The sequence below is a fragment of the Daktulosphaira vitifoliae genome, unplaced genomic scaffold (genome assembly GCF_025091365.1).
Source record: "Daktulosphaira vitifoliae isolate Bord-2020 unplaced genomic scaffold, ASM2509136v1 Scaffold_3, whole genome shotgun sequence".
In the NCBI taxonomy this organism is placed as follows: domain Eukaryota; kingdom Metazoa; phylum Arthropoda; class Insecta; order Hemiptera; family Phylloxeridae; genus Daktulosphaira; species Daktulosphaira vitifoliae.
The window spans coordinates 34893284-34902280 of NW_026099574.1; positions in this window are offsets into that span (position 1 = coordinate 34893284).

Here is an 8997-nt window from a genome sequence, read left to right on the forward strand (position 1 = left end):
AAAATAATACTGATTTTGATTATTAATATATTAAAAATAAGAAAAATTACATATTTAACCTATTTTTTAATGATTTAATGTTGATTTTTGTGAAAGTTTATAACAAAAAAATATTAATTTACTACCGTAACTTTTAGCTCAATTAGCAAGTTTGAAATTGACATCATTAAATAGAAAATTTTATGACAATTAAAAAAATTGTATCGTTAAGATTAATATGCAGTCAGAAAGTTTTATAATTACTATTTTTTGTAAATTTATCAGAAAAGCTCAATATTTTTTTGCATTTTTATCGTAATAGATAACTTAAATAGATGTAATAGTAATAATTTCCTAGTAACTTTTGGTGTTTAAAAAGATTCAGCAATTGAAATATTCAGAACTTAATTAATTTTAATGNAACTTTTGGTGTTTAAAAAGATTCTGCAATTGAAATATCCAGAACTTAATTAATTTTAATGATTTACTTTAACTAAAAGAACCAATCAAAGATAAGTTAAAAAGATTTACTCAAATGAGCGTAATATAATATTTGATTATAATTGTAAAAATCCATTGTTAAATCAGGAGAAACTAACAATCATTTTTTTTAGAAATTATTTATATAGCAACATGTTACCAAAAAATTTAGACTATTATAGACTGGTAGTAACACATACAAATTATTAAATTACAAAGTGAAATGATTTATTTTTATAGTTGAAATTTTTATAATATCAAATTATCATTTTAAACTTGATTCGTCAATAAATACTTTGAAAACATGATAAATGAATGATTTTAATTTTCTGTACGGAGAACATGGGATAAGTAACTGATTAATTGATAAATTAGATTTTTAACTAGATACAAATTGTAATAATTTAACATATCGTTGTAAATAATTGGTCAAGTGAGAGCTGAAAAAAATGATTGACAAACACAAAAAAAAATAGTAGTAATTAAATTTTGTATGAAATTGATATTCAATAATTTAATATTGCAATTTATACGGAGAAATTATAAAAATAATAAAGTAATTGTATATTCCTTTACTTTTAACGTATTTATATATTTAAATATATAAATAATATATTTAAAAATTACATTACCATAAAACTGGCATATTGAAATCATTTTATTACATTTTAAAACTGCTATTGCTTTAAACAATAATCTCAATTAAATAATAACACAGTATATTAAAGATAATAAGCTTTATTTTGGTATGCTTTTAATGAATATCTAATCAAATAACCGGGCCTGGTGTGAATTTTAATCCTGGACACGCCACTGGATTTTAATATGCTAAAATCTATCGTCAACCACTAGGTGAAGTTGAAAATAAAAATTTTTATTTATAAAAAAAATAACGTTTATACTTCTGGCTGAAAGTAAAATAATAAAATATAATGGTCATAAATAAAATAATAATGTGTGCTAGCTGAAAATAAAATCGTATATGTAAAATCTATTATTTTAACTAAAGTGTTGCTAAGTGACTGGAATTTTTTTTCCTATATATACGGTAAACATTCAATGAGAGTTTACGGTCTGCCGTTACTTGTGAACTGTCAATTTGTCGTCGTGAATTCATTTTGTATTTTATGAAAATCAAGCTATTCAACAAGGTCATTATGGAATCGCAAAATAAGAAAATTGCAGAAGTAACCAAGCAGATCGAAGGAGGCCGGGACAAGTTGATCGAACTCCTCATTAAGACCGACAAAATTTATAGAGTGGTGATCAAACTAATTAATGAGGATTTGAGAGAAATGGAATCAAGCAATCCATCCCAGCCTCCCTGTACCACCTCCGTCGTGTTGCGAGACTGTTTGAAAGATCAAAGGATGAACATTTTCCGCGTTATGGACATCTACCTTGACAATTATGATGCCGAAGAAACACAAAATATGCGGAATATTAGATCAGTGTGGGAATTTTCGCATACCTTGATCCAATTGGTCATTCTGCAAATTATATCTTCCTCGTCTGAGCCCAGCATCTTAAACAATCGCGGACTATTTATATTCAGCAGGCTTCGGGATATAGCTGATCAGATGGAATCTGTAGCAGGTAGAAACAAGATGTTGATGTTTAAAATAAATTTAATTCGACGTTATACTAGTGGATCGTTATATCCAAGTTGCCCATCGTCACGCCGCAATCGCTCCTTACGACGGAGTTTTCAGTGAGTCGATGCTTAAATATTTTCAAAATCTGCAACATTTGTTTTTAACTCATTTGTGGTAGATTATTTTAAACACTTAAGTATTTTTTTATTTATTACACATTTATATGTTTCGTTTCATGAACACTTGTTCAATTTTTATTGTTGTTTGTTGTTAACTTTTACCTGTTTATTTTGTTAATTTTTTTATTTAATTTTAAAATTTTGTTTATTTATTTTTTTCTCATACAATAAGACATATTTCATTTGTAAATTAACAATGTCAATTGTTTTTTTAAATAAATAAAACTGTATTCTATACTTAAAAAATATTTGTTAATTATTTTATTAATAACATCTTCAACATATATGAAACTTAGTTATAAATATTAGAACGAGATTCTGGAGGAACAACTACTTCCAGTGGCATGTCCAGCGAGTAAGTCGAGCAGGCCCGACTTACCTAAATCATGTTATCAGATCCATGACTGGACTCCATAAGATGTTTTATGATTGAAAAAAAATTAATGTCATTAAAGCTGATGCGTACGAGACAGCTAGACCGTAGGACGGCTAGTTGTGCACCGCACTAGAATGCCGTTTTACCTTAAGCCTGCTTAAAAAACGTTATTATTGATGTGGGATTGGGTCACCTAGGAGATGACGGCTAACTATACATCCAATAAGTAAACGAAAGTAGACAATAATTAAATAACAAATAATCACATATATTAGAAATTCCTTAGAGAGTATCTTAAATTTAAGGGGTCACGGGGGGCCCTTAAATACTAGTGGCCGGCGAAGCGGCATAAAACAAATCTCAATTAAAACAAACAATAAATAATATTAAAAATAATATAAAACTCAGCTGTATAGATGACGTTGTTGATAGTGATGAATGGACTGTATGTTATCTTGTGGTAATGGTGTCGAACATCTGAGTATGACGAGTCAGAGTGTAAATCTAGACACGTAATGGCAGATGAGAACAGACTACGGCAATGATAATGTCTAGTGATGCTCAGAGACCAATCACTAGTGCCGTGCAAGGGCACGTAAACTTTGAGCACAAGGTTGCAATAAACAAGTAATAAAAAACTATGGCGTACAACAGCCGAAAAATTTTACCATTCATGCGAAGGCGCTTGTTACAGAGCAAGGAGTGACACAAAAAAAACAATTTACTGACTGACTTATGACAATGAACTGTACACGGATGAAAACCGACACGGAAGTCATCGATTTGCCGTGATGGGTGGGTAAGGGGTTGAGTAAAGCAAGATGCTGGTGATCAGCTGTCCCACGAAATAATATAATCAATGATCTTTGTAACAACTGGTCAACTAGATCCTTCTAAAGGCGTCCTGTACCATACAGATACGATTTGTGATCTTATGACGTATCGTTGAAAGAAATCGGTCCAATGAGAGCTGAGAAAAAGTGGCAACAGACACACAAAAAAAAAAAACGGTAGCACAGTGGGATCGATGCACAGTGTGGACGAGGCATAGATGGGACAAGTATAGATGATATCTGACAGTGATTAAAATCACTATCATAAGAAACGCTTCGATGCAAATCTGTAGATAGTGTTTCCTTTAGAGAAATTGGTGAAATATTTTAAAAGCAACATGAACTCTTATTTCTTTAATTATATCCTGATTAGTAGTTCTTTGATTTTAAAATATAATATATGAATAAATACTAATTATAGTTTTTAAATTTAGTATGAAATTGTGAGGCCAGCTATGATGTATGGTTCATAGTGTTGGGCGGTTGATAAGAAAGTAGAGCAGAGAATAAGTGTAGCAGAGATGAGAATGCTTAGTTGGATGAGTGGAGTGACTAGAGAAGATAGGATAAGGAACGAGCATATAAGAGGAAGTATAGGTGTTGCGTCAATCGTGGATAAGATGACAGAAAATAGACTTAGATTGTTTAGTCATGGTATGAGGAAAGAAGAATCGAAAGCTGTAAGAACAGTTATAGAAATGAATGTTGAAGGAAGAAGAGATAGAGGAAGACCAAAAAAGAGATGGAGGGATGCTATTGAATGCGATTTGAGGACAGCTGATGTGAGCGTAGAAGATGAGGGAGATCCTGTCAAGTGGAAGCTTAGGATAAGGGTGGCCGACCCCAAGTAGTTGGGATTAAGGCAAAGAAAAAGAAAAAGATTACTAGAAATTCCGGTGGCAATTGACATAATATGATTGTTATTTGGGAATGTACAATTTAGCGTTTAGTTGGGTTTAAACAATATAGCGTCAAATCAATTACTTACTCTATCGCTTGCATATTAATATACACTACACTTTAATGATACAATAAATAAATAAACTCACACATACACACATATGCATTTATAACATTGTGTCTAATGTAAGTATAACATGATAAAAAGTAACCGTAAAATGAAAAAAATGGAATATAAATTTTAGTACTCATATTAAATGTAATGTAACTCGAAAAATATTTGTTTAAATGAAAAAATATAAGACAATTTATTTGTTTATCATTGTCTTTTAAACAATTTTTTTTGTAAGTTAAATATTATTTGAGAAAATTAAAAAAGCTCATATTTTTGAACTTTTGCAAGGCTGTAAAAGTTCAATTCCAAACAATGAGGACTATTAGTATGTCATTATACATATTTTAATTCAACTTTTAAAAAAACAAAATTTGGTTGAGAATTTTTTCCGCTATTTTTCCTTTGTTGACTGGCCTAGATGTCAATTTTAAACTTGTAATTGAGCTAAAAGTTATGGTAATATATTCAATTTATTTTACTATAAACTTTCATAAATCTTTATCAAAAATTTTTCATCAACTTTAAAGAACCAAAAAAATAGGTTAAAATTGAAAATTTGGACTGATTATTTTTAACATATTAAAAATCAAATCAGTAATAATTTGAAAAAATTTTTTTTTCTTTTAATTATTATTTTATATGTAATTAGTAATAATATAAAAAATTAGAACTGATAGATAAAGTCTAATTGCAGATTTGAAAACAACACAAAAAGTTGATTTTTTGAAATATAATTTTGCTTCTGATGAAAGTTCCTTGTAGTCCAGTGCATTTATTTATAGTAACAAACAGTTTTTATTGGAAATTATTGTATCAAGCCCTTTAAATTTTTATACACGTAAAAGTAAAGCAAAATATAACTTCTTTATTATTTTTATAATTTCTCCGTTTAAATTACAATATTAAATATCAATTTCATACTAAATTTAATAATTATAATTAGTATATATTCAAATATTATATTTTAAAATCAAAGAACTACTAATCATGATATAATTAAAGAAATAAGAGTTGATGTTGCTTTTGGAATAATCCACCAATTGCCTACTTTAAAAAAACAAAAAAAATTGGTTGGGAATTTTTTCTAGTCATTCGTTGACTAGAATGAATCATTGAATAGAAAATTTGATGTGAATTAAAACAATGTTATTTTTAGATTAATATGCAGTCAGGAAATTTTATAATTACTATTTACAGTATACTTAACAGAAAAACTCATTATTTTTTTGCATTTTTATCGTAATAGAACACTTAAATAGAAATCATAGTAATCATTTCTAAGTAATTTTTGATATTTAAAAAGATTCTACTATTGAAATATCCAGAACTGAATTAATTTTAATGATTTACTTTAACTAAAAAAAAAAAAGTTAATATTTTGAATCCCTCTTGTGGGCAGGTAAAGGGTTAGATTTATAAAAAAAACCAAATGATAGATAAAGACATGCATCTAAATAAAAAAAAATATACTGATTTGGTCATTTTTGATAAAGTTATAACAATTAACAAAGTTATAAGTTTTATACACTGGACTACAAGGAACTTCCATCAGAAACAAAAATATACTATTCTAAATCAACTTTTCGCGATGTTTTCAAATGTGCAATTAGACTTTTTCTATCAATTCTAAGTTTTAATATTATTAAAAAATAGTATTTACATATAAAAAAAGCTAAAAATAATTAAGAAAAAAAAAATTGTTTAAAATTAATACTGATTTTAATTATTAATATGTTAAAAATAAGGAAAATGACATATTTAACCTATTTTTTTAATCGTTTAAATTTGATTGGTGTAATTGTTTATAATAAAAAAAAATAATTTATTTTAACATAACTTTTAACTCAATTGGCAAGTTTGACATTGACATCATTAAATAGAAAATTTTATGACAATTAAAAAATTTGTATCGTTAAGATCAATATGCAGTCAGAAAGTTTTATAATTACTATTTATTGTAAATTTATCAGAAAAGCTCAATATTTTTTTGCATTTTTATGGTAATAGATAACTTAAATAGAAGTAATAGTAATAATTTCCTAGGAACTTTTGTTGTTTGTTGAAAAGATTCTATAATTGAAATATTGAGAACTTAATTAATTTTAATGATTTACTTTAACTAAATGTACCAATCAAAACAAAGTTGTTAAAAAGATTTACTCAATTGAGTTTATTATAAAATTTGATTATATTTGTAAAAATCAATTGTTAATTCAGGAGAAAAAACAATCATTTTTTTTAGAAATGATTTATATAGCAACACGTTAGAAAAAAATTTGAATATTATAGTCTAATAGTAGCACACACAAACAGAGTAATAAAATTATTAAATTACAAAGTAAAATGATTTAATTTTGTAGTTGAAACCTATCATATCAAACTTCATTCGTTAATAAATATTTTGAAAACATTAGAAATTAATGATTTTAATTGTCTTTATGGAGAACATGTAATAACTAAATGTTTAATTGTTAAATTAGAATTTTTTTTTCAATTTTTGAGGGTAATCGTTGAAAAAAGTAGGTCAAGTTAGAGCAGAGAAAATAAATGATATTCACAAAAAAATATCTTCTCAGCTTTGCATCGAAGCTAAAACTTAAAATATAGTAAAATAATTTTAATACGAATAAGAAATTTCTTCTTGCAAGGAGCGACTAAAGTGATAGGGTCCTTGATCTTTATTGAAGTTATTGAATGTAAATGAGATAAAAATCAAACGAGTTAAAAATTTATACTAACTTAAAAAGAATTAAGAAAAAATGCAAAAAATTCATTGCCAAACGCGGTTTGGAAGCTCGTACCCCAAGCATGTGAAACACAGGTTTTTCCAACTTGGCAACCGTACGTTGCTTCCGTTGGTTGAAAAATTGGCTATTTAAGCTAGTTCAAATTTCAAAGTTATTTTTCTCGACTTAAAAGAAACAAACATATTTAAATAAGTTTAACTATCTATACTATATCAATTTTAATTTATATAATATTTATGAAAATCTGTACTCCCCTTGTCAGGTATTTTAAAATAAAATAAAATACAAAACCCAGAATTTTAACACAAAAATAGCAAATTTTTGAATACGGTAGTCATTTTTACCATGANTATTAGCAAATTATTGAATACGGTAGTCATTTTTACCATGAAGACAAATCCAGAGGTCAAATTTTTTTTTTCAAATTAAAGTATATTACATAAGCTTTAATTTAAGATTTATATAAAAGTATCAGTATTTCCGGAATACTTTCAAAAATTAAATTGAAAATATAGTAACAATACGCATGTTTAAAGTTTTGACCCCCCTCGTTAAAGGGGTATGATCCGATTTACAAAAAAAGCGTGCCAGATGAAAGGGGTATATCAATATTTATTATAAAAAAATAATAATATTGATCCATACATTTTTCCAAAAGTTATATAAAATATAAATGAAATAATATAACATATAAAATCGAGATTTTTTTCACGGAAATCGTACGTTTTTCTTTAACTTTGATGTCCGTTTTCACCACGAAGACAAGTCCAGAGGTCAAATTTTTTTTTTTCAAATTAAAGTATATTACATAAGCTTTAATTTAAGATATATATAAAAGTGTCAGTCTTTCCGGAACATTTTCAAAAGTTAAGTTGAAAAAGTTCTACTTTCTATACGCATTTTAAAAGGTTTGCACCCCCCCTGTATAAAGGGAAATGGTCCGATTTTAAAAAAAAGTATGTCGAATGAAAGAAGTATATATAAAGTATTTATCATTAAAGAATAAAGTTGATTCATGCATTTTTTAAAAAGTTATAGCAACATAATGTTAAAAAATGTAAAATATAATATCAAGAATTTTTTCACAAAAATAGCATATTTTTGCATACGGTAGTCATTTTCACCATGAAGACAAGTCCAGAGGTCAAATTTTTTTTTTTCAAATTAAAGTATATTACATTAGCTTTAATTTAAGATATATATAAAAGTGTCAGTTTTTCCGGAACATTTTCAAAAGTTAAGTTGAAAAAGTTAATTTTTTGTAAAAAAGTTACCATTTTGAAACCCTTCCTGTGGGCTATTAAAGAGTCAAAAATTCACAAAAATATATAAAATGATAGGTAAATAACTAAGGTATCTATAAAAAACAAATGTATATTGATTCAATCATTTTTAAAAAAGTTATTGCAATTTTAAGTAAAAAAAATTGAAAAAATATCGAAAATTAGCGATTTTTAAATTTGTAGTTTTTTGTGGGATTTCCCCCGTTTACGGGGAACGAGGGAATTTTTTTCAATTTTTGAGGGTAATGTCTTCAACTAGATACAATTTATGATCTTTTGACATATTTTTCATCAAGACGGTTCAGCGAGAGCTGAGATTCAGTGTATACAGACACAAAAAAAAAAACACATCATAGTAAAATTAATACCTTCTCAGTTTCGCATCGAAGCTAAAAATAACACATAATAGTAAAATTAATACCTTCTCAACGTCGCATCGAAGCTAAAAAAAATTCACTTTTACTGGCGGGTTCGAATCTTGTATCCTAAGCGTTAAAATAAATACAATAT